General features: G+C 36.8%; 2 long non-coding RNA genes and 1 other non-coding gene across 12 annotated transcripts; all 3 read right to left on the bottom strand.

Annotated features, from left to right (window-relative positions):
• Nucleotides 1-3,702: 3,702 nt before the first annotated feature.
• On the bottom strand, nucleotides 3,703-3,809 carry LOC118486904. The gene has a single exon (XR_004880070.1). It is a non-coding gene; the product is annotated as a small nucleolar RNA R71 (small nucleolar RNA).
• An 8,581-nt stretch (nucleotides 3,810-12,390) lies between these two features.
• Nucleotides 12,391-13,313, bottom strand: LOC110905481. The gene is made up of 2 exons (XR_002573161.2): nucleotides 13,121-13,313; nucleotides 12,391-12,731 (listed from the first exon to the last, which is right to left on the bottom strand). It is a non-coding gene; the product is annotated as an uncharacterized LOC110905481 (long non-coding RNA).
• A 608-nt stretch (nucleotides 13,314-13,921) lies between these two features.
• On the bottom strand, nucleotides 13,922-18,937 carry LOC118486340. 10 transcript variants are annotated; one of them, XR_004878577.1, is made up of 9 exons: nucleotides 18,770-18,936; nucleotides 17,636-17,717; nucleotides 17,256-17,291; nucleotides 17,037-17,146; nucleotides 14,974-16,291; nucleotides 14,834-14,909; nucleotides 14,679-14,761; nucleotides 14,238-14,312; nucleotides 13,922-14,142 (listed from the first exon to the last, which is right to left on the bottom strand). It is a non-coding gene; the product is annotated as an uncharacterized LOC118486340 (long non-coding RNA). The 10 variants fall into 10 exon arrangements; XR_004878580.1 differs by having other exon boundaries at nucleotides 16,115-16,291; nucleotides 18,770-18,934; XR_004878582.1 differs by lacking the exon at nucleotides 17,636-17,717 and adding an exon at nucleotides 18,284-18,413 and having other exon boundaries at nucleotides 14,834-16,291; nucleotides 18,770-18,937.
• Nucleotides 18,938-27,807: the final 8,870 nt, after the last annotated feature.

Here is a 27,807-nt window from a genome sequence, read left to right as displayed (position 1 = left end):
CATTTGATTACTTATAGTAGTGGAGGACGTAACACACAGATTGACTATCTTTTGATGAGGCGATGTGATCTAAGATGGTGCAAGGATTGCAAGGTTATACCAGGGGAGGCAATTGTGGCTCAACACCGTTTACTGGTCACTGATATAGTCATGAAAGAAATTTTGACTAAAGGGAAGGGGAATATGCGACTTAGGATACGACGGGGTAATTTGGAAGGCGACAAGATTGCACTATTCAGAGATAAGGTAATCTCGACAACATCGGCCTGACTGGATGGGGACTCAAACCTGGTGTGGTGGCTATGGCGACAAAATTGGAGGTACTAGGTTCAAATCTAGGTAAGGGGGATTTTAATACTAACTTGATGATACTAACATACTAACTACTAAGCCGGTTAGCAACATTTTAACCGTACATCACTAAAAACATGGTAATTAATAATGAACATTTAATAGTCAGGTTGTATTCCGGATGAGGTTGACCCGCTAACCCATAATTTAATAATCCAGATAACATGTTTAAAGTTTGATTATGACCCATCAACACATTTAACACGTTTAGATATATAAGTACAACTGGTCATGCATGTTTATGTTATTCGATTTTAGTACATATTAGTTAGGGATGATGTTTATAAATTAAACAGAAATATGTGTCGTATTTGAGTTGAACACTTCAACGTGTCAATCCGACATGATTATTACCTTTGATTCCATTTTTTTCTTTTTAGAACATACATAGTTTCTAAACATATTCCTAAATTTACACAATCGTCCATTATGGCCTTTAACCCTCAATACCTTTACTACACATGTTCATAGCATGTACGCAAGCATCATACTCAGTAAATCCCACCAATAGCAAAGCTAAGGTAGGGTCCAAGGAGAATAAGATGTAGACAATCTTACATCTACCCCGTATGAATAAAGAGGTTGCTTCTAGTAAGACCTCTGACTCGATAGTAGTTTTGTATCAAGCCTTGGACATAAGGCACGTAACACTCAGCAATTGAAACAAAAGCCAATTAGTGCATGTAGCCCTTATCTTTCGGCTATCAACGCCACCACATGATGCATGATTAATAGCGTGTACACAAACAACGCTGAAGTGTGTAAAATGCAACATATTAGTTACATCAAATGGGGCATAAAACTAACCCTTTTTAAGTACTAATGTTGGAAAAAGTGTGTTTTTGTCTTCCTTTTGTATTTTCAGAATTAAATGAGCTCAAATTAACAAAAGAAGCAAAACGACAGCTAAATCTAACATAAATACAAGAAAAGGAACATAAGTGGACTGCCCGACCCCGTGACAGCATCTTCCCAAGAAAAACAAGGAAGACAGAAGGCTGAACATGCCCCGTGCTCAGCGAGCACGGGGCCGTGCCCAAGAAGCAGCAGAAAAGACAAACCTGTAGAAGCTTCTATTGCTCACCACGGGGTCGTGCCCAGTGAACACGGGGGCGTGCCCAAAGTACTGCAGGCGCATTAATTGTAATTGTGAATTACAATTAATGAAGAGAGATAGTGTTAGACATGCACGGGGCTGTGCCCAGCGGACACGGGGCCGTGCCCAGGCCTCTGTTCAGCCTATAAATAGGAGTGCTTGGATTCATTGCAACTCATCCCTTGGCACACCACCTCTCTCACACTTCATCCACCACCCACCACCACCACCATCACAACACCATCATCCACCACCATCATCCATTGTCCATCATAGAGTGTGTGAGTCGTCTCGGGATCCAAGATTAATCGTAAGAGTTCTTGACAATCAAGGCCATGTTTGCCTAAGTCTCTTACATCACTTAGTGAAGACAAGTGTTTAGTATAATACTTTTTATTTTTAATCTTTTGCACTTCTTAATTGGTTTTGTATTAATGACTTTAATAACTAGTTGCTTATGTTGAAGGTGATTCTTCCTTATCGTTTGTCCGTGGTGTCTTGGCATTATTTTACTGTCTATATAAAATAAAAGATTTTCACCATTCATATCTCCACGGTCTATATGGAGGTATGTTGGCTACCTGGTCGGGGGTTAAGGGAACGGTTTGGTAAGGGTCTTGCCCTTGTTCAGCGTTTAGAAATCCTGCAAGGGACCTGGGTCAAATTTAGTAGGACCTCCTTCAATACCCAAAGGTATTGGATGGCGGGGGTCCAAACTCTTTGATCCCCTCATAAGTTAACTACTATTAATACTATAACCCGGCTATTTAGGACTGTATCCCTGCTGACTCAGACTACTTAGTCGAGGGTAACGTCACCTCCAAAAGAGGGGCCTACCATAATTTGAATTAATAACTTAATTAATTATCTTTCAATAATCCAACCCTTTAGGATTGTATCCTTGCTGACTCAAACTACTGGGTTGAGGGTAACGTCGCCTTCAAAAGAGGGGCCTCCTACAATAACTAAGATAATCTCTTAAACAAGTGCAAAAGTGCGAAAATAATCAAAGGTTATACTACACACGAGTCGGATCCAAGTGATTCATCTTGTCTATCTGTTTTTAATTTTATTTTATTTTTCAGCATTTAGTTATTTTTAGTTTTATTTTCTTAGTTTAAAAATATTTTTCTAACATTTTGATTTGATTAGACGTTGAGGATAAACCGGTACTAAAAGCTCTTGTGTCCTTGGACGACCTCGGTATCTTACCACCACAATACTACGTCCACGATGGGTGCACTTGCCCATATGTGTGTTTAGTGTTAGTAAATATCGTGTTTTATAAATTTAAAAGTTGACTAAAAAGTGTAAAAAGGGCTTAAAATATATATCTAAAATATATATACACCAACACACATCAAGTTTTTTGGCGCCGCTGCCGGGGACACAAGGATTTTAAGAAAGTTAGGAATCAACGGCCTAATCATTTTTTGATTTTCTTTTAATTTTTTAGGATTTTTCTTAGTTTTTCAGCTTCTGCAGAGCTCAGCACGGGCCGTGCCTGATCGGACACGGGCCGTGCCCAGCATTGTTACTGACAGTTTTTAGTTTTCCAAGTTACAGAAGGCTGACCACGGGGCCGTGTCGGTGCAACACGGGGCCGTGTCCAACTATCCAGTAACTGGGATCTGGAAAACAATCACTGTAACTCCGACCACGGGCCGTGTTCACTGAGCACGGGGCCGTGGTGAACCTTCTGACCAACAGTCTTTTTTGTTTTTGTTGCAGGACTTGGAACCAGACGCCGCCTCTACGTAGTGTATGAGCTCCAGTTCTAATAAAGACATAAAAGAACCTCTAGAGGAACCCGAACGCTTTCTCAGAAAAAGACTAAAAGCTAAAAGCCAAGAGAAGGTTTCGAGGAACCCACTTCCAATGGCGGACCAACGTACCCTCATGGATTATCTACGACCCACCGTAGGTAATCTCGGCGCTGCTATCAATGCACCGAATGTTGAAGCCAATAACTTCGAACTTCGGCCGCATTTGATACAGATGCTTCAAAACTCTGCAACCTTCCATGGGCTTGCGGACGAGGATCCCCATCTACATATTACTAATTTCTTAGAAATATGTGATACCTTTCGGATCAATGGAGCATCAAATGACGATATCCGCCTCCGAATGTTACCTTTTTCACTAAAAGACCGAGCAAAAGCTTGGCTTAACGCCCTCCCAGCTGGATCGGTAAACACCTGGGATGAACTAGCCCAAAATTTCTATATAAGTATTTCCCTCCCGCTAAAACGGCTAAATTAATGACTGAAATTAATACTTATTCACAAGAGGACGGGGAATCCTTATATGAAACTTGGGAAAGGTTCAAGGAGCTATTGAGAAAGTGTCCACATCACGGCCTTGCGATATGGCAACAAGTATCCACTTTCTATAATGGGTTGTTGCCACACACAAGGCAAACACTTGACTCTAGCTCCGGGGGACTTTTAGGTAATCGCCGCCCACATGAAATATATAATCAAATTGAGGAAATTGCTCAAACCAATTTTCAGTGGCACACTCCCGGAGGCAATAAATCCATTGCCCCGGGCGCCCATAAGGTTGATGAAAGCACTTCTTTACAAGCCCAAATCGAGGCCCTTTCTTCAAAAATAAAAAAATTGGAAATGACAAAAACGGTCTCGGTTATGGCTTGTGAAGGGTGTGGTGGGCCACATGAAAATTGGAGTTGTATGAAAGAAACAGACGATCAACAAGAATCGGTAAACTACATTGATAATAGACCTAGGCCGTCGAGTCCTCCAACGGGCACCTACAACCAAGGATGGCGAAATCACCCTAACCTTGGTTGGAGAGAACCCGACAATGGTAGTAACCAACAAAGTGTAAACCAACGAACAAACTTTCAACAACCAAGAAATGAGTCACAAAATTTCCCTCAACAACAAGGTGGACGAGAAAGGCTTGAGGATACTATATCTCGCCTCATCTCCGACACTGAAAAGAAGAACTTGGATAGGTTTCTACAATTAGAATCAAATTTTAGAAATCAACAAGCTAGTATTCAAAACATTGAAAAACAAATAAGTCAACTAGCACAAAATTTCTCCGAAAGACCACAAGGCGCGTTACCAAGCAATACCAAAACAAACCCAAAGGCGCAAGTTCATCTCATAACACTACGGAACCGCACCGTGGGTCCTACGGAAGGCCCGCCGCCTACAGAGGAGACCGTAACACCGCCTTCACAAGAGAAGGGTTCCCCTCCCTCATCAGAGCTTACCAAGGCTCCTCGAGTTCCGTACCCCGGTAGGTTAATCCATCAAAAGACCAATGAGCAATTCGCAAAATTCGAAAGTCTACTAAAACAATTGCATGTCAACATTCCTTTCATTGACGTCGTAACCCAAATGCCTAAATACTCTAAGTTCATGAGGGACTTCCTCACTCATAAAAGGAAAATTGAAACATTGCAATTAGTTAACTTAGGCGAAGAATGCTCTGCCCTCATACTCAACAAACTCCCCCAAAAGAAAATCGATCCCGAAAGCTTCACAATTCCTTGCTCGATCGGGAACTCCCCCGTTCGTAATGCACTAGCCGACCTTGGGGCTAGCATTAACCTCATACCATCATCAATGTTCAAAAGACTCGGCCTAGGAAAAACGAGTCCTACAAAAATAAGCATCCAACTTGCTGATTGATCCGTCAAATTCCCGCAAGGGGTCGTTGAAAATCTCCTAGTCAAGGTCGACAATTTCGTCTACCCGGCCGACTTTGTCATACTTGATATGGAAGAAGACACCGAAGTCCCCCTCATACTAGGGAGACCATTTCTCGCCACCGCACAAGCAGTGGTAGACATGAATGACGGAACACTCACTTTGAAATATGGGGATGATGAAGTAAAGTTCGGGGTTGGGAAGAGAATAGAGGAGGATGACCCGGTCAATTACATGAAGGTTATTGATTCGAGTTTGGATGATGCTCTCCGACGGTGCAACATGGGATGCAAAACATCCCGCTCAGAAAATATATAACCTTGCCTTGGGTCTAGCCAAGGACCCTTATAAACGTGGCGCACCATGGAGGCAATCCGCGGAACTATCCTTAGTTTAAATCTAATCTTTTAGTTTTAATTTGCAGAAATAAAACACACTCATGGTGGTCAAGGATGACAAGGGAAACGAGAAACATAACCCCGTGCACGAAAACAGGGCATCCGACAACAATTTCTCCATTACAGTAAGTTCAGCACGGGCCGTGCCCAGCCAACACGGCCCCGTGCTGAACATCCTGCAGACAAATGCCCAGTTCAGGTAACTGGACACGGGCCGTGTTCACTGAACATGCCCCCGTGTCCAGGCTTCTGTTTCTTTTCTTTAATTATTGTTACTGGCACCTGAACACGGGGCCGTGCCCGGTCACCACGGGGCCATGCCCAGACTGCCAGTAACATAAAAATTTTGCTTTTAACACCATTTTGCACATTCAAGCAACCTAAAAAATTATTTTGGGGACACATTGAGGACAATGTGTAATTTAAGTGTGGGGGGGGGGGATACTAAAACCTTGAATTTTGCAAGTCCTAATAACAAGCCTTACACAAAACTCTATTAGAACCGCTAATCACCCCAAAATTTTTTCAAAAAAATCTTTCATTTTTTTAGAGTTGATTGCTAAAATCGCCCCTGAGGTTTGGGCACATTTTCCATTTTCGTCCAAAATGACACTTTTGTACCATTTTGCCCCCCACATTTGTAATTTTTTTTTGCCATTTTCATCCAAACCACTAACTTAGTTTATTTTTTCTGTTAAGTTGAAGGATATTTGGATGAAAATGGCAAATATAAACCACAGGGACGAAAATGGCAAATGTGCTCAAACTCTTTTAATTTATTTTATTTAGTTAATTTTGTCACATATATACTAAAAAAGAATATACATATATAATAGTTTTGTCACATATTTTTATAAACTTCCATCCATCCACTAACTAAGTTAATTTTTTTCTATTGAGGCGAAAGATGTTTTAAATTTTATAAATTAATTTTTTTCTATTAATTTTATAAATTAATACAGGATCTTTTATTTATTAAATTTCAAAAGAAATCTAAATACAATTATGAATATTTTTGTATTGTAAATTAGGAATAATATTCTTTTTAACGAGCACCGATACCATACTTCTTTGGTATTGGTACCAAACTGCACCATATCGGTACCAGTTCTCATTTTACATGTTATGGTTACCACTACTACAGAATGAAACATCAGACGCGATCAACGTTTTTTTAGACAACGGTAAAAAAAACCCGTCATCCAAAAGTGAGATAAATACTGTTCAAAATTTGTTTAAGAAACAACCAAACCCCGTCTAAAGGGTTTTATAATAAACCAATTTAAAATGCTTGCATCTTCCGAGCCATCCTACTTCATATGCTGGATAAAAATAAGTTTGAGTTTTAAGTTGATTTTTTAAAAAGTTATTTATTATTTGTATCAAGGTTATTATATGTAGTCTTTTGTTCAATAGAACTTTGTTTTCATTCTCTAAGTAACATTAATATTTCGATTCTGTTTTTGAGAGTTTAACAAGAAAATAGCCCGTCGTGAAAAGTGTTTATCACAAAATATTAGATGGCATTATACTTACTATTTGGTAGGTAATTTTAAGGTTTGGTAACGGTACGTTGTTTGATGGGGGGCACTGGCTTTTGTTTTTCGTTAGGAGCGAATTTAAAAGAGTAGAAGATGAATTACAAACTTGGTACATATGATAATATTTGTTTATTTGACATTTTTCTATAAGATCAGAAGCATTTTAGTTTTATAAAAATTAGAGGTTTAAGTAGATTTATTTTAATAAAACTTATCTATATAAACAATTGGAAATTAATTTCTGTATTAATTTATAAAATTTAAAACATCCTTCGCCTATAGAAAAAAATTAACTTAGTTAGTGGTTGGATGAAAATTTATAAAAAATATGTGACAAAACTATTATTTTTTTTTCATATAAAAATTGCATGTATATTCTTTTTTTTATATATGTGACAAAATTAAGTAAAAAAAGAAATTAAAAAGAGTTTGAGCACATTTGCCATTTTCGTCCCTGTGGTTTATAGTTGCCATTTTCATCCAAATATCCTTCAACTTAACAGAAAAAATAAACTAAGTTAGTGGTTTGGATGAAAATGGCAAAAAGTTACAAACGTGAGGGGCAAAATGGTACAAAAGTATCATTTTGGACGAAAATGACAAATGTGCTCAAACCTCAGGGGCGATTTTGGCAATTAACTCTTTTTTTACTTGTCTAAGTTTAAGTTGGGAATTCTAAGACTAACAAGGTTATATTTTTATAAGTTTACAACCGATAACGTCGTGATAAAAAGAACCAACATAAGAAAATTATAAAACGGCATAACAAGCTTAGTTAAAATTCGATTATATATACTTGATCACATAAAAACCCATTCCCACAAAAGTGAGTTTTGAGCCTTTATTGAGCATACAAATATACATCTTTACACTAAATGCTCATTTTTCGTTTCTTGTGTGAATAGCCCCTTGGTTCTTACGACTCTAGAACTTGCCACGACAATTCATTCCCGGTCCTTACCAAGTTAAAACCAAGTAAGTAAATGATGGAGGCATTAGGACTAACCCTTTTTCTTTCAACACCATAATTTTTATTTTTCTTTTCACCTACCCGAAAAAAATTCCCCCTAGTTAGCCCCTTTGAGCCTAAACCTTTTCATTTCTTAACCCAAAACCCTTTTTACCCACTAAAAACCCTTTTTATTTTTATCTTTTATTTTAGTAACAAGCTCGGTCTTCGTGTGAAAATATATATATATATATATATATATATATATATATATATATATATATTTTACAATGAAGTTAGAAATTAACAAACAAAACTCCTCAAACAAAAGCTTGTTTGAATAAATACTTCATTAAGTAAAAAGTCACAAAAACAAAATGTTTTACGAAAACCGACGCTTTTTACGACTTTCGCCTTTTCTACTAACCACTAACCCAACCACCCACCTTTAGCCCAAGCCTAACCCTTCACCAAAAAAGTCCTCTTGATATTTACAAAGGTATAAAGTTAAAAAGGAGGAGGATTGATTGCTTGGCAAGCTTATAGTAGGAATAAGTTCCATGCCGCTCTCGAGTGATTCACTAAAAATACACCTTCGGCCGAGTGTGAGTGATTTCTCCCGTGAGGTATGTGAACTTGTATATAAATGGAATTTTAGAAATGTATGTTATGCCTTAATAAATAAGTTATCTTATGAAAAGTTTTTAATAAATCATGACGAATAGGATTGTAAATAAGAAAAAAATAAAACCTAAACAATCTTCGAAAGTCCCGACACTCTATGACAAGCCCAAAACCTTCTCTTCTACCCATTCTATTTGGGAGTGTAAGCCACATATTAAAGAGTTTTGCTTGAGGACAAGCAAAAATTCAAGTGTGGGGATATTTGATGTGTGTAAAATGCAACATATAAATTACATCAAATGGGGCATAAAACTAACCCTTTTAAGTACTAATGTTGGAAAATGTGTGTTTTTGTCTTCCTTTTGTATTTTCAGGATTAAATGAGCTCAAATTAACAAAAGAAGCAAAAAGACAGCTAAATCAAACATAAATACAAGAAAAGGAACATAAGTGGACTGCCCGACCCCGCGACAGCATCCTTCCAAGCAAAACAAGGAAGACAGAAGGCTGAACACGCCCCGTGCTCAGCGAGCACGGGGCCGTGCCCAAGAAGCAGCAGAAAAGACAAACCTGTAGAAGTTCTATTGCTCACCACGGGGCCGTGCCCAGTGAACACGGGGGCGTGCCCAAAGTACTGCAGGCGCGTTAATTGTAATTGCGAATTACAATTAATGAAGAGAGATAATGTTAGACAGGCACGGGGTCGTGCCCAGCGGACACGGGGCAGTGCCAAGGCCTCTGTTCAGCCTATAAATAGGAGTGCTTGGATTCATTGCAACTCATCCCTTGGCACACCACCTCTCTCACACTTCATCCACCACTCACCACCATCACAACACCATCATCCACCACCATCATCCATTGTCCATCATAGAGTGTGTGAGTCGTCTCGGGATCCAAGATTGATCGTAAGAGTTCTTGACAATCAAGGCCATGTTTGCCTAAGTCTCTTACATCACTTGGTGAAGACAAGTGTTTAGTATAATACTTTTTATTTTTAATCTTTTGCACTTAATTGGTTTTGTATTAATGACTTTAATAACTAGTTGCTTATGTTGAAGGTGATTCTTCCTTATCGTTTGTCCGTGGTGTTTTGGCATTATTTTACTGTCTATATAAAATAAAAGATTTTCACCATTCATATCTCCACGGTCTATATGGAGGTATGTTGGCTACCTGGTCGGGGGTTAAGGGAACGGTTTGGTAAGGGTCTTGCCCTTGTTCTGCGTTTAGAGGTTCTGCAAGGGACCTGGGTCAAATTTAGTAGGACCTCCTTCAATACCCAAAGGTATTGGATGGCGGGGGTCCAAACTCTTTGATCCCCTCATAAGTTAACTACTATTAATACTATAACCCGGCTATTTAGAACTGTATCTCTGCTAACTCAGACTACTTAGTCGAGGGTAACGTCACCTCCAAAAGAGGGGCCTACCATAATTTGCATTAATAACTTAATTAATTATCTTTCAATAATCCAACCCTTTAGGATTGTATCCTTACTGACTCAAACTACTGGGTTGAGGGTAACGTCGCCTTCAAAAGAGGGGCCTACTACAATAACTAAGATAATCTATTAAACAAGTGCAAAAGTGCAAAAATAATCAAAGGTTATACTAACACACGAGTCGGACCCAATTGATTCATCTTGTCTATCTGTTTTTAATTTTATTTTATTTTTCAGCATTTAGTTATTTTTAGTTTTATTTTCTTAGTTTAAAAATATTTTTCTAACATTTTGATTTGATTAGACGTTGAGGATAAACCGGTACTAAAAGCTCTTGTGTCCTTGGACGACCTCGGTATCTTACCAGCACTATACTACGTCCACGATGGGTGCACTTGCCCATATGTGTGTTTAGTGTTAGTAAATATCGTGTTTTATAAATTTAAAACTTGACTAAAAAGTGTAAAAAGGGCTTAAAATATATATCTAAAATATATACACACCAACACACATCAAACGCACATAACAATTCATAGGTTGACTTGATTTGTAATATAGATCGTCCAGTCTGTCTTTCGGCTATCAATGCACATAACACTCATAGGTTTATATAATTCTTATTTAAATATTTGTTTGTATAACATGTATAACAAATACTTAAATAAGAATCATATAGACCTATGAGGTAAGATACCAACATTTCTTTACGGGGAAATGTTTATTATTCTCTCTCACACACACATTTATTATGCATTAACTGATCAACTTTCAGCCTTTATTTATACAAGATTCAAACATTAAAACATTCATTTAGAGATTACAAAATATATTAGCTCATGATGAATCATAGGGCATTCTTCTTTGCTCTCTTCATTTCAGCTTGTTGTTTGGTTACAACAACTTTTGCTTGTCCCTTTTACAAAACAAACTGGACTGTCTATATTACAAATCAAGTTCCTGATAATATTGTGGTTCATATCAAGTCAACAGATCATGATTTGGGGAACCATACTATTGCACCTACACAGGTTCATACATTGACCTTCTGTCAAAAAGTTGTGGGTACACATTTTCATGGCTACTTTTGGTGGGGTTACCAAAGTTTAGCTTTGATGGATGCGGAGATTATTAGAAAATGTCGCAAGCATTTTGCTGGAAATGAGTATTGTTATTGGTTGGTGAGGACTGATGGGTTCTATCTTTCTGCATCGAACCAACCGTTTCCATATGGTTGGGTGAAAAAGAAAGCATGGCCATAAACTATATATGGATTTGTTGAGTTTTTACAAAACTGATGTATTGAAGCCTGGTTTTGTTATAAAAATATTATAAGTGTTTTCGATCACTTCTTTGAGTTGGGATTGATTTTTTGTTTATATTTATTACTAGATTATCACCCGGGAATGCTTCCCGGGTTGTTTATTTTTATTAGTTAGTAAACATGTTTTTTTTTATTAAAATGTAACATATTATTTCATTAAACTTTTACTCGACGTTGATTAATTGTTAATCTTTCTGTACTAATAAACAAAAATCCTTTTTGTACATGTGTCATTCTCTGGTAATTTCTCACCCTTATTTTTTATTTATCTCTTTTATTAAATAATAATAATAATAATAATAATAATAATAATAATAATAATATTAGACATCAATTTAACTAAATCTATTCATCTCTTTTTTTAATTGATTTCTTTTTTAACTCTAAAATTTCAATCTTTGGCAATTTAAATCTAAAGTTTTAATCTTTGGTATTTTAACCCCTTTGATTAATTTGATTTTTCACTTCTAATTCAAAAGTTTTCATCTTTTGCAATTTAACCCCTTTAATTTTTTTACTTTCAACCCAAAGCTTTTCATCTTTTGCAATTTAATCTCTAACACTTTTTTTACTTTCAACCTTAGTCTCTTATATATTTTTCGTCTTTCATAATTTCTCCGTTTAACGTGTCGTTCTAAATTTCCGACTTAACACGCCGCAACGTGCATGTGGGGTTCAATGTTTTTTCATCTATTTTTTTCCTGTTTGACATGTCCATCGCAGTGCGTCTATTTTTCCCCGTTTGATAGGCCTGTCGCAGCGTGCGAGTCAGAGATCGACTTAGTTATTTTTTTCTCGGTTTTACACACAGGCTCATGGTCATGCAAGAAACATTTTCCTTTCATCTAACATGATATATAACTAATGAATCCCTGCCGCATTGTGGCGGGTGATAATTCTAGTACAATAATAAATTAAAAAATGTCTTCATAGATCTTAACAATAACAACTTAAGTAAATAGTGTCATTCAATGCCATAAAAATGCGAAAAATTTAACCAGCTTCATTTGAGTGATCAAGAAATTAAAGAAAAACAGAACTCCACTACTTATCATCCTAATCAAACTCAATTCACACACGGGATACATTTAATAAACAAATGACCGGACCCGACCCGACCCAACTCGAATGTACCGAACTTCAATGCTGCATCACTTGTTATACCAAATTCAGCAAAGAAGAAAGTTCAATCTTGTTTGTGTTCTCTTTCACCTCCGCTCCTTCATCTCCGTTATTGAAACACGCAACTGCACTTGTGATTTCTTGTACTAAATCAACGATTACGCCCATAAGATATTGAGCATGTATCGCTTCGGGGACACTGCTGTTAAAAGTATAAACGTGGTGACCCGTTTAATTAGTGTTTCAAGGTAATTTCAGTATTTTAAAAATATTTTGGATTCTTGCCGAGCGTGCCAAAATTTGGAGCATCATTTTGTATAACTGAAAAGTTATTCTGAAATCTACTATTTTAATTAGACAGTAAAAAACATATTATTTTAATCTAAATATTACAGCCTCTCTTGCCTAGCTAAGATGAAGATCGAGCCGGGGGTTTTACTGGAAGCAGCCTCTCTATTTCTACGGAGTAGAGATAAGGCTGTCTACATCTTACCCTCCTCAGAACCTACCTTAGCTTTGCTATTGGTGGGATTTACCGACGCCGCTGCCGACGACTTCGATATAATAAAAGGAAGTAAATTGAAAGCTTACTTTAATTTGCCATAAGTAAGGAGGGAAATATTTGATTCTTTAATCTCTCTTACTAATGTAGGGTTTCTGAATATACCATTTGCTTCGAGAACAACTCTGCCAATACGCCGGATATGGCCAGCTTCTTAGCTTCTTCTAATGAATTCATACACTCGTCATCAAAAATCTCATTTCCGTGGTTTGTCAAGTACACATTTATTTAGTTATGAATGGGTCAATTCAGGTTGCGTTTTATCTCAAAACAATTATAAATATCAAAACCTAAGATTTAAGAAAGGAAAATAGTTTAAATGCGTAGGTTGAAAGTTAATAAAAAACTATTTTTAACGTATATAGGCATACAACCTCCGAAATCTTTTGTTATAAGCATAGTTGATCCATTAAGCATTTAGAAAATCAATAAACATGTAAGTGTTTGACCCGCTATTCAACTAATCCAAACAACCTAAAATAGTACAGGTGGTTTATGTCTGAGGCTCAAGCTGACATGGCCTGACATATTTCTACCCGTTATTCAACCCAACCATTTCGGCCCATTTTTCAGCAAACCACCTATGATTAATAAAAAAAACACTAAAAATAAGTGGTTTACCTAACAGTTTTCGTCATCCCAATTCTTGGTCTTCTCAAAACCTATCAACACATGATTTTAGCAAATTTATCACCCGGGATTGCTTCCCGGGCTAGAGAAAGTTACTTATATGATTATTATTTTTTGTTAATGCATAAACTTGACGGTAAGGGTTTTAAATCAATTAATTTTGGAGAATCGATTCTTTAAATGTAGAGACCCAACTGCTATGGAATAAAGGGTGTGTATATTTGAAATAGCCATGAAATTTCTTGGATTAAAGACGGGTTTGATAACAGTGATAATTCACATGACTAACACGGGGTGGAAAACCTCATGACTAACAATCAAAAATTCAGAATCATTCATCCTCATCTTCAAGATCCTTGTCTTCATCGTAGTCATCATAATCATCTTCATAATTCGTCCATGAACGAACGTTCATCTTCCCCTGCACATTGCATAAAAGACTCGATTTAAATTGTTTATTTAAACAATAAGAAGTGGCGTTATGACTACATTCCTATAATCAATAAAAAAACAAACCTTACTGGATTCCAAGACAAGATCATGCGCCTCTACTTCATCTAAGTTTGTGTCCTTAATATCCTCAAAACCAGCCTACATACATTAAAAAGTTGTATTTAACTATCAATCTAAAAACTTGGAAAATACCAAAACCAACCGCAATCGTACAACTTTTGTGCGTTAAGTAGGATCCGAACTAATTGGTCGGGTAGCTAAAAATGGGATCCGTGAGCAAGAAAAGGATCCATCGTATTTTCCCGCCAAAAAGGCATCTAAGAGGCTCTAAGGGAATGACACCTCAGCCCAAATCTATTCATTTATTATATATAATAATAATAATATAATAGATGACTTTTCACAAGCCAGTCTCGCGAACGGCTCAGCCCGTTTTTTGTACATCAGTTATGGTAGAAAAAAATATAAAAGTTATAGCTTTTTAGTCAACAAATCAAAACTGACCTGCTCGGATATCTCTATCGACTCGCTTTGCATTGAAAGTCCAAGGGAGTTCTCTAAAATCTTCATTGAAGATGGAATAAGAGCTGCAAATGCCACAACCATTTACATTTATGATTTCAATTTATTATTGCTTATCTTATATGAAGGACACATACCTCATATCACCTTGCTCACGCTTTCCAGAATATCGTCTTTATCTTTTATATGTACCGGTAAATCTATGATTTCAACCTGCAAATTTTGTTATTATTTTAAAACACAATCATGATCTGATTATGATCATTGGAATGGAAACCTGAATTATGAGAAACTAATGATGTTTTTCCCTGTGATTGACATGATGTCTTTCCCTGTCCTCAACTCTTTGTTAAAATTTATAACACCTTCTATGAAAGCCGTAATCACAATAAGCATGCTAAATTTATTTCCACATATCACAAGAATGACTGCATGCGTGCTGCAGTGAACCATAATGAAATCTTCCTTCATTAGAGATTGATTCACCAAGCTTTGTCAAATAGTGTAAGAAAAAAAAATATATAGGCATTAATGAAGGCATGATGCTAATAAAAAAGATATAAAGACAAATACAAACCAAAAGATATAATAACGTATATAATAATTAAGTTGCGGAAATTTTCAACCCATTTATTTACATGAAAAGTGTAAATGGGTCAAATGGTTTAAAAGTCAAGGATTTTTTTTGAACGGCTAACACAATTAATCCCGAGCACTGTCAGGGCACCCACTAGACCAAACGGAGTACTCCTATAGTAATCCGAGTCCACCACCAATTCCGGGAAAAACCCGGTAACCCACCCGCCCGTAGACACGACGGGAACCAAAACCATGATAATGTGGTTCATTATTCCAACTCCCTTAGGTAAAAATAATGTGAATCATTATTCCAATAACAGTAATCTCAATTAACCACTAAATAAAATTAAGATTTCAATAATCTATTTTTAAAAAGAACATACCTTGCAATTACTTTGTCAAGCCAATGAACCATAAATCATGTACTTAGAAGAGAAAACTCTAATAAGACTTGGCCTTAGAGTTATTCCCTGTACTAATATTGAATGTTTTGCATGAGATTTGATCTGGTATTTAGTCATAGTCATAGCGATTGGTAATCTTAACTCGATGAAAACATACTTTAAAATAATACTAATATAGACTCAAAACTATTATTTTAAAACCAAATATTTGGTAATCCTATTTTACACACCCATTATTTATTAAAAAAAAAGTTAAGAACAACCCGCACAAAAAGATTCTGTTTTGACCCGTTGTCTGACACATTTATTTGGAAAGTTACACCGATTTCTAATTACAGCTAAACTACTTGTTTGCAAACATAGATACTTACATAATTCATGACGAAAAATCCGAAAATACAGTGCTTGGTTTGAAGACTCGAAAAACTCAAATACCTCATGATCCGGGAAAGCTGCTTGTAAAGTTTTCTAAGCATGGTAGAGCTCATTGGTGGCAAAATCATACCTTTCAGCTAATGCACGGTATGCGCGATAGAACTCCTCAACCAGTTTCATGAGCTCCGGGGAATTTCTTATAGTACATTTAAACTCTTTTTGCAAAGGAACCTGCATCTATTTCAATAAGCTTGATCATGGATTTGACTTTGGTACCATGTCTACAAAAGCACATTCATGTATATCAACACTCATGCCATATACAAGAAGTGTATAATAACATAACTTTTTTTAAAAGAAGTGAAGTCAAATTTGGCATATGACTGAGCTAGTGAAACTTAGTAATTCTAGGAAACATTCATGCATAAAGATAACGAGACATCTACAGCCTAAAAATCAACTAAAAAGGTGACATGTCAAATGGTCGGATGGATAAAAAGCCATGGAAAATGTATTTAGAAGCATAAATTTCCTGAAATTACTTTACTAAAAGAAGCTATGATCGTTATTGTAATTACATAGTTTTTGCAATCATTTAAACATATTATTTATTGATAAAGATCACAAAGTAGAATAAAAAGCCTATTTCTATCCATACAAAAAATTGCATTTTTGACCCATTATCCTTCCTGGCCATTTGTCGCCCCAAGCTAAATATTATAATAGACAACTTCAAAAACACTATTGGTTCCGGATTCTTTTAGCTAAAATGTAATAATGATGATGATAACATTAGTGAGCCGAACTCGAGCCAGCTTTGGCTCGTTTAAGCGATATTGAAGCGAGCTATGGAAATGATTTACATGTGTTCCCTAACCAATCAGTCATTTAAAGTAGAACACAACAAATTTTGCAATATACATCGACTTGTATATGAATATTTTTTAAAGTATATAAGGTAGAAAAGGCAAATAGATCATACATTGTGTGCTGATAAGATTCCGGACTCGCTCGAAAGCGAGGACATATGTATGCTTGGCCCGATTCTTGTTCTTATATGCCGGACTTAATTTGCACAATATCTACATCAACCTGCACTTAAAACAAAAGAAAAAGTAACACATTTGTTTTATCTTTTGTGTTTCTATAAGGAACTATTTATTGAATTTACAATATAATCAAGAAATATAAAAGCTCAAACCTTTCTCCTCGCAAGTAACAGGCAAGCATATGAATACTACACAAAACAAATATTGGATTCAATTTGAAGATAAGGCCAAGCTAAAACTTGATTGCATCATCGAAAACAAACAACCCCAGACAAAAAAGGGGAATAATCAAAACTACAAATAGACATTCTTCTTCAATCGCATGAGCATTATAAGCTAGGGTACACTGATTTACAACTACTCGTGTAGGCTGTAATTTTTTATTTGCAGAAGAACACATATCAGAATATGAGGTCACATAAAAACATGAATTAGGAAATATAAACTTGACAAATCACGATAGTAGAGGTAAGACTTCCGGACCAGTTAACATTATGTTTGATACCAAACGGGTCAAACTTTAGAAGTTTACCTGGCAGCAATGGTATCAAACTGCGGTATGGGTGGATTGATTGTAATTATTGATCCATTAATGGAGCTCAATTGTTATTGACCTGCAACATTTTTAAGTAAAAGTTATGGCCCTATTTTCATCTTTTTCTATGGTCACAAACTGTGGAACTACTTTTTGAACAGGGTTGGGTGATTTAAGATCCTTGTATATGGATGGTGGTTGTTTGTTAAACTCGTAATAGATCAAATCTGGTGACCAAGACCAGCAGTATAGATATGACATCGATTAAAAGAATCCGTCTTTTGAGTGACATGATGTTACTAATACATTTCCTATCTACATTCCAATCTGATTTCATCAGCCACAAAGAAATATCAGAATTCTTTTAGGCATTTACACAAACACTTGGTGTGCAACTCACATGAAACCTCAATGCTGATGATTTTAAACATCTTTTTTTCCAAACAAATTCTCCACACACACAGCAAAACGATACACAGACAACAAATTGAACAAACATAACTTGACTCAGTACCAAAATTTGTGAATTTGAAGGAACAAACAATGATCAGCCAAAAAAAATTCACATCGAATGCGAAACCTTGATCTAAGCATTAATCTAACCCAAAATTAACATTTTGAAGCGATGTAACTAACGAACTTTACCTTAAAAATGATGCAAGGATTAAAGAGATTCTGAGAAGAAATTATAAGGACTGGATTGAAACCTAAAACCCCAAATCATGTGTGTCGTTCCCAATCCGTTTGAAAACTTGTAGTCCAGTCAATCGATCATCTAAGTATAATCAAACAAAATCTCTAACGACACAGGAGTTTCTAAAATCGTTTGTCAATGTAGATGGTATAACAGGAGAAGAAGGTTAAGAGGAGATATCAAGAAGCGCAGAAGAAAAGATGCAAAGTTATGGTTTGCAACACTGCCTAAACATAATTGATGAAAATCATACCTAAAAAGATAGAAAAAGATCAGTAATTTGAAATCAAACCGACGACATGAGAATCCAAAACGAAGAATCAACATTGGAGAGTGTAGAGGTGATGAAGCGATTTGTGGTTTGAAATCAGAAAGAACGATCTAAGATATATCAAATTAACAATCAGAATATGAATCAACAAAAGGAAAATACATACCAGATTGATTATAGTGGCTGGATCATTGAAGAAACAATTGTAGCGGCTTGATCTGGGGATTTGATGTTTGATGAAGAAGATGCGTAAGCACAGCTAGGGTTTTCTTGATCAGCGGTGACCGAGATTAGGGTTCGTGAAGGAAAACATGAGGCAATTGAGGGATTTAGGTTTTTAGGAGATTTATATAACCGGGTCAAACATACGGGTATGGAGCAAGTTGGATCCATGAAAAAAAGGATCCGCGAGCTTTTCCAACATTCATCCATTTTCCCGCCAAAATGAATCCTGAGAAGCCCTAAGAATGTGCCACATCAGCCCAAATCTTCTTGTTTATTATATATAATAGATAATAGATAAGTGTTTTTCGACCACTTCTTTGAGTTGGGATTGATTTTTCGTTTTATTTGTTTATTTATATTTATATTATAGATGTTATTTTTTTCCGTGCTATACACCTATTAAATGCTATAACATAAGATCACCCGTAGTGAGGTTTTTCCAAAATAACGCCCCCTACGCCCCACACCCGCCCCCTGTGCGTTTTTTTTTAAATTGTCTAGAACGTTCTTTTTTTCCACGACTGTTGTTCAATTGTTTGGCCAATGACAGGTATTCTTCTTTTTGTTTGGCCAATATCTTTTTTGTATGGTTTTTTTTTATTTAATTCTATTACACCCATTTTAACATAATGCCCCACAACGCCCACTCTCCACTACACGCATTTTAGAAAACGCCCCATAATGCCCCATTGCTGACTGAACTGCCACATAACGCAAAACGCCCAAGAGGAGCATTATTTGTGTCTTCCACTACACATGGTCTAAGTAAGCTGGATGTCTAAACGTTGAATTGTGGAAAAAATGTGAATGAGTGAATCACTAATGAAAGGGTGAAAGGAATAAATCTAACCTTTAAGGGTTGGACAATGGTAACTAGTTTTCTGTAATAACCTTTTGAAGGCCAGATAACAAGCACAAATTTACTTCAATTTATCGTTTGAACCTTCTTCTTCTCCTTCCTCTTCCCCCGTTAAGAAAAAATGGTCTTCCCATCTATCTCTTCCAACAATATTAAGAGAGAGAGAGAAGCAGTTCGGGATGAACAGAGAGAATTCCCAGATGGCACCGTAAACAAGACGCGATGGGGGGGGGGGATTGGGGTCCCCCTGTCACCTCCCTGACGTCTTTCGCGATCCCACATCCAGCCGTCTTACAAGTTTCCTTCCATGTTGTGAAAGCATTTCCTTTATCATTATAGGTTTGTGTATATCATCACCCTAGGTTATAGACCCATATACTACATTAGTAGAATAGGTTTGTGTATATGATTAGACTGGGTTATAGACCCATATGCTACGTTAGTAGAGTATCAAAAATGATGCAATTATAAAATTATAATGAATAATTATATGTAATAATAAAAGTTTACAAATTAATGTTACATTTAAAATTTATAAATGTATTGAAAAAAACACAAATTATAAAACTCTAAGGGGCTGTTTGGTAGCCTCTGAATGGTCATTAAGAGGCTACCTCTTAATGGAACCATTAAGAATTTTTCCAATGAGAAGGTAGAAGAATGTGACATGTGATGATTTACCATTCAGAGGTTACGTCTTAACCATTCAGACTTGAGGTTACCGGTTATTCATTCAGAGGTTTTAAACCATTAAGAGGTACCATCTGAATGGTCATTAAGAGGCTACCAAACAGTCCCTAAAACTTCTTGTAGCAACATTGGATGTCCTACTCGAAAGATTACCATCTTTATTAACTAATAACAGTTTAAATCTCTTTCTATTTCTATTCTTGACTCTCTGGGAAAAACCATTTACATACCATGTGAAAATATCGGTTATTTTTAAAACAAACCAACTCTCTGGATAACAACTGTTCTTGAGATTTACTTTTTTATTTTTATCACGGATATACAATGAGAGAAAACTATCTTCTTTGATCTCGTGAGTTACATTGGGCTAAATAAATGATACAATGTGAAATGAAAAAGAGTACGTATTTATTGAATTTTTTAAATTGATTTTTCTTAAGTTGTACATTTTTTAAGAGTAAACTGCCATTTTGGTCCCTGACGTTTGGACAGTTTTGCCACTTTAGTCCAAATCTCAAACTTTTTGTATTTGGGTCCCTGTGGTTTCATTTTTGTTGTCATTTTAGTCCAAAAGTGAAATCAGGCCAGATTCTCCAAATTAAACCCTCAAGTTTTGTCCTTTTCCACAGGGGTAATTTTGTCATTTTCAATTTATTATGACTGATTATTAATTATAAATAATAAAACTCTCCCCTCCTTCTTCCTTTGTCTCCAACAAAACAATGAGCAGCAAGCAAGGAGTCTTTCTCTCTCTCTAAAACACAAAACCAAAAACCCATCAAAACGCCATCAGAGCCCACCAACCAACGCCGCCCACCCACCATAACCACAAAACACCACAACCATTCCCACCACCGACACTTAACTCTTCTGTTTTCGATTGTTTTGGTTGAATTCGCTGCGTCACTATACATCTAGTTGTGATATCCTTCAATAACTAGATTGGCACATATAACTGAATCATGAGTGTTTTTGATGAAATTTATGAGTTGGATAGACTATGAGTTAATGGAAGTTGAGTTTTTTCTGTAATTTTTTGTGTTGTATTGTGATAACCCGTAACTTAGAGGTATAAACCGTTCGTTTTGCTTTTACAAATTAATTATATATTTGTCTAAATTATAATGTGTCAACGAATATTTGAAACCAAGTCCATATCGTGTTGTACCTACCCAAACCGCACCCCATAATCCTTCTCTTTTATTTACGGCCCTTTTCCCAAAACACATTAGCAAACTATATGAATTGCATGAGGCATATTTGTTTCACGATAGCATGCAATAGTAAATAATCACATAGCAAAGAATAAGATTTGTGGGCTTTGGGTTGAAGGACAATGGCAAGGGTGAAATGGGCAGGGTTGGGAGATGAGAATACAAGCTACTTCCATGCAATAGTAAATAATCACATAGCAAAGAATAAGATTTGCGGGCTTTGGGTTGAAGGACAATGGGTTTCGGATCCAGCTGTAATTAAAGGTCATTTTCACAAGGCTTTCAAGGATAAGTTCAACGAACCAGTAAGATCGAGACCTCGTATCGGGCCTGAGGGTTTTCATAAATTGAGTCAAGCTCAAGCGGCAGGTTTAGTATTACCGTTTTCATATGAAGAAGTTCGCACAACAGTTTGGGATTGTGGCAGTTCCAAAGCCCCTGGCCCGGATGGTATAACCTTCAAACTTATTAAGTCATATTGGGAGGAATTCAAAGAAATGATAATGGATATGTTGAAGCAATTCCACACACATGGATCGGTACACCATACTTGTCGTGCGTCATTCATTGCATTAATCCCCAAGGTAAGAGACCCGATGACTTTATTCGAATTTAGACCTATATCACTAATAGGTGTGGTGAATAAGATTATTTCTAAGATACTTGCAAATATAATTAAAGGGGTTATTAAAAGTGTGGTTTCAAACGTACAATCTGCTTTCGTTTCGAAAAGAAACATTGTAGATGGACCTTTGGTTATTAATGAAATAGTGGCATGGGCAAAAAGAACCAAGAAAAGTATTTTCGTGTTCAAAGCTCTGACATCAAAAAGGCGTATGATACACTAAATTGGAAGTTTTTGATTTCTATTCTAACACACATGGGCTTTCCATCGATGTGGAGGAATTGGATCATGGGGATTCTCTTTGCAGGGAGGGGCTCGATACTCGTCAATGGATCCCCAACCGGGGAGTTCCAATACAAAAGGGGTTTACGACAAGGTGACCCGCTATCACCTTTCCTATTCATAATAGCTATGGAAGGTTTGCATGTAATGATGGAAAGGGCAAAAAGTGCAAATTTATTTTCAAGAGTAAAACTACCGGGTGACGGACCGTACATAACCCACATGCTATTCACAGACGATTCGATCTTTGTAGGTGAATGGGAAGAAGAAAACATAAAGAACCTAAAAAGAATTCTTAGAATTTTCAATATGGTGTCGGGCTTGAAAGTTAACCCACGAAAGAGTCAACTATTTGGAGTGTGCCGATCAGAGTCAGAAGTGGAGAATTTGGCTTTAATCTTTAGTGTAAGGCAAGTAAATTTCCGTTCATTTATCTCGGTCTAAGAGTTGGTGCACACATGAATAGGATAGCTAATTGGAAAGACGTGATTGATACATTTAACAAAAGGCTATCTAATTGGAAAGCAAAAAACTTATCCTTTGCCGGTAGGGTAATACTTCTCAAGACAGTATTAGGGAGCCTACCAAATTACTACATGTCACTATACAAATGCCCAAAAGCCGTGGTTAAGGTTTTGGAAGGGATTAGAAGGAAGTACCTATGGGGTGGGAATAATACGAATAATAGAATAAGATGGGTTAGATGGGAAAGAATAGTTGCATCAAAAGATTTTGGAGGGTTGGGAATTGGGAATATAAAGGATCTAAACTTAGCTTTGCTACTAAAGTGGTGGTGGCGCCTGAAAATGGAACCGGATCAAATTTGGGCAAGAGTTGTTAAAGCTATCCATGGTATGAAAAGAAAGACTAGATCAGTGCCGGTGAATAAAAAATTTACAGGTGTATGGAAAAATATAGAAGAAATTGATTCTATGTTTACAAAAAACAACATCAACACATCGTTGTGCTTGATAAGTAAAGTCGGTATTGGGGATAAAACTCTATTTTGGGAAGATACTTGGTTGGGTAACGAACCATTGAAGAATCGATATAAAGAATTGTATCAGTTAGCTGTGAAAAAAGGTGCACGTGTATAGGAATGCTATAAGGAAAATAATGGGGGCCGAATATGGGATTGGGAGTGGTCGAGAACACCAGAAGCGGTAACAGAAAAACTAGAGATGACGGAACTAAAAACCCAACTGTTACAACATCCAATTTCGGAGGATAGCGATGTATGGTATTGGAAAGAAGATGACAATCTAAGCTTTACGGTGAAATCAGTCAGACAATCATTGGCAAAACAGATAGATTTGAACTCACAAATTGGTGACTTTGCTTGGAATAAATGGGCGTCTAGAAAGAGCAATATGTTTGTGTGGCATGTTGTGGAGAACAAAATACCGTCTGCAACAGCCTTGAGAGAAAAGGGCCTTATACTACCGAACTACATCTGCAAAGTACGTGAAAACGAGGAAGAATCAGCGGTTCATGTTCTGATGCACTGCAGATTTGCATCGCAGGTGTGGAAAGTTATACTCGATTGGGTTAGATGCCAGAAACTTAGTACTGAAGGATCCATAAAACAACTATTACAGGAGGTAAATGATATACATATGAATCGGAACAGGAGAAAGCTCATTCATGCAATTGTCATACAAACATTTTGGAGCATATGAAAGGTCAGAAACGAGAAGGTTTTTAAAGGCAAACGGTGTGTAATCCATAAAATAACGAAAGATATAAAGGAAGAATCATACCAATACGTGATGCAAAGATCAAGATTTAGAGAAATCTCGAGGCAACAATGGTGGGATTTTAATTTGATTGTTTAACAATAATGTTGTAACTGTTTCATTTGTTTCCTTTTATTCTGTTTTGTACTCTCTATCGGTTTGTTCTCAGTTCCTCGCTGGGAATCATCGATTTGGTTTTGGTTTTAGAATAAAGTCCGGTTTGCTATTAAAAAAATCAAATTATATGAATTATCAATTTAGCATGGAAACAATCCTTTTGTCACTAATTTATTTCTTTTGACTTGGATAATCACGGAGAACAAATATATGAATTCTTGCAATTCAATTTCCAAACTGTCACCCCAAGCAAACTCAGCCCAAACTTTTTAGTTTCAGCCCACTTGTAATCCGTAATTCTAATTTATCATCTTCTTTATTTAGGCATTGTTGCATAATTTCATAACTTCTAAAGAAACAAAACCCTACTTCCCTCTTGGTGGTCGACGGCAGCAAAGAGGCACCCCCTCCCCTTGCGATTTACTTCTCTCTCATTGCTAACTCTTTCTAACTCGAACTCTCTCTCGCATCTCCTCTTGGTTAGTATGTTTTCCTTCTTTGTTTTTCGGTTTGTAGTGCTCATACACGACTGCGTTTCCTGCTTATCATGAGCTCTTGATATTTATTGATGGTTACTTGTAAACTAGGGATGGTAGAAATCGTGTTTCTTTGGTGATGTAATCGTATAGGCATTTGTTTAATGACTAGGGTTTAGTTTTCGGATTAAACCTTACTGATATAATGGCCTACATGATGTAGGGCGACTATAATCTGCTGTTATTAAACGTTATGGGTTGTTGGGCGCATTAATTATTCGGTTGGGGAGGTCGGGTGGTGAAATCAGAATCTGATCAACAGTTACAGCCGACTTTAATCGGCTGTAACTAGGTCGTAACATGTTGAAAACTGGATTTTCTTGAGTCTATAACGTACTATTTCGAAATACACTTCAAATGGCACTGAAATCCATATTTTTTGAGGTCGTTTGCTATTTTTAAAGGTCCATTTTGTACAGCACCAAAAGCTGCGTTTTTCTGCAGAAAATGTATGTTATGTTTTTTGTCATAGCTTGAAATCTGTATAGGTTCAGGCCAGGAAATTTGTACTATAGATGGCCACTGATGTCGTTGTAATTCTCCAACTGGAATTTCATTAATCGGACTTACGATGAATTTTAAATGAATTTTTTCGTGGACTGCAGTTAGAATGTGACGAATCTGATTGCAGCCCGGTAAATGAACTTTATAAAATAATTGGTGATGAATTGGATCCCAAGATTTTGACACAATAATATTTGGAGCATTTAAAAAATTCTGTAATTTTTTGGGAATTTTTTTGTACACGAACTATTCCGGATAACAATCCGAAAACTGCCGAAAATGCACTATATTGCTGAAATTTTTGTTGAAGAGTATTTTAAGTCTTTCGTGACACTTGTGTTGTTGGTAAGCTATGTCGTGATAAATGCATGCATGATATTTAGTATTGTATGATATAATGTGCTACGTGCTAGATACGTGTAGGATTCGTGTTTCCGCGTGAGCACACCCACTAACCCTTAAACGGTAATCATGTTAGGACGTGATTGACCAGTTCCACCTCACATATTTCTTTCCATAACTTAATCTGCCGAGCTAATCTAAGGTGAGTTCACACTTTCTACAAAGCATGGGATTCCCGGTGGTTTGGGAATGGGTTAAGGAATAATATGGAAACCTTCGTGTCCTCCTTGGGTAGGATACGTACCTCCATCCTCCTTGGGAAGGATGACAACATTGAAACCTGCGTATTCTCCTTGGGTAGAATTCATACCTCCATCCTCCTTGGGAAGGATGACAACATATCATTTACAAAACAAAACTCTATCATGAAGGTGCCTCATTTTTATATCGACTTAATCGCCAGGCCATTGGCAAACGCGTCATTAGTTAAATAGCGCTATTAGGTCTGACAAGCCTCACACCGTGGCGTAGAGGACGGGAGTGGACTAATGTACTTGGGCACTTAGTCAATGATGATAGACATTGACGCAGGGCACATAAACATGACTCCAGTCAGTAGTCGATATGGTAACGGGTCTAGTGGTTTACAACATGGGGTAGCCCCTATGGTATATGGTTTGGGAAACAAGGAACTGGGTAACTTATGGTTTTGAAAACATCTTATGGTTTTTGGAACAACTTTAAAACAAACAACCAACTGTGAACTCGCTCAACATTTTTGTTGATTCGTTACTACATGGTTTGCAGGTCATTAGGTACTTAGCTGGAGCTTGCATAGGGAAGGATTCGTTGTTGAACATGGACCGTTGTATATTCATAATAAACTTATGAACTTTAAATTTATAATTTTCGGTTTTGAACTTAATGCTTCCGCTGATAACATAGACTTTGTTAAATTGTTTTGACACCAATTATATTGTTTGGTTTGGATTTTATTTATTTATTTATATTGTTCAATATGATTGGTGGCTTGATCCTGATCAGTCACGCTCCCTGCGGTGATACTCCGCTTGTGGATTTTGGGGGTGTGACATGTATTTTGGAGTAGGGCCAGTGATAAGTGTCAGAAAGAGAAAATAAAGACGATTAATGGTGACGATTTACTCTGGGCAATGGCTACGCTAGGTTTTGAAGATTATATTGAACCTCTCAAGGCTTATCTGTCTAGATACAAAGAGGTAATTATCTTGTAGTTACATATTTCCAAGAAGTTAGGTTTGTGATTATAGTTTTATGGCATTCTTTGCGTTGAATAATCATAACAACGGAATGAGATTGTGTGGGATTTTTCTTGTTACGTTGTTACAATTTAGTGTTTACACTGTTAATTTGGGGACTGAAATATCATTTAAGGGGGTGTTTGGGATCGCTTATGACGGTGGGTTTGGGTTAGAGTTAGATTTTGAAGACGATGATGAAGAATCGGGGATTGCGATATGGGATTTGAATCGGGATGTGAAGTTGAGCTCTAGGAGACGGTGTCAGGTTCCGACGGAGAAGGTTGTATTGACGGCGAAGAAGGTAGTGGTGCCGGTGGTGAGAAGGGGAGGAGGTGGTGGTGGTGTTCATGGTGGCGGTGGTGTTTGAGAGAGAGGAGAGAGAGTAGCGAGAGAAAGGGGGTGTTTAGAGATAGAGAAGAAAGAGAAAAGGGGTGTTTAGAGAGAGAGAGAAAGTGCGGAGTTTACGGGTGTTTGGGATTTTGTTATAATCTTTTTTTTTTAGTAAATTACAAGTTTTGTCCTTTATCTTTACATCAAATTTCAGGCGCTGTCCTTTAGGCAAAAAGTTGACAGGCGGTGTCCTTTACGATTCAAAATCTTGCAAGTTTTGTCCTTTAGGCCAAACCAGGTTAGAAATCTCAGTTAAAATACCTCATGTGCAAGGCACATGAGGGTAAAATGGTCATTTTCCTTTCACCCCTTTCAATTCCCTCTTTATATCCCACACCAACTTGCTCGGAGCCCCAGATCCAGCAAAACAAAGAAACATAATTCACACATTGTAGCAAAATCAA

The sequence above is a fragment of the Helianthus annuus genome, chromosome 14 (assembly GCF_002127325.2).
Source record: "Helianthus annuus cultivar XRQ/B chromosome 14, HanXRQr2.0-SUNRISE, whole genome shotgun sequence".
Taxonomy (NCBI): domain Eukaryota; kingdom Viridiplantae; phylum Streptophyta; class Magnoliopsida; order Asterales; family Asteraceae; genus Helianthus; species Helianthus annuus.
Note: the sequence above shows the minus strand (reverse complement) of the source record. Positions and strands in the feature narration are given on the sequence as shown.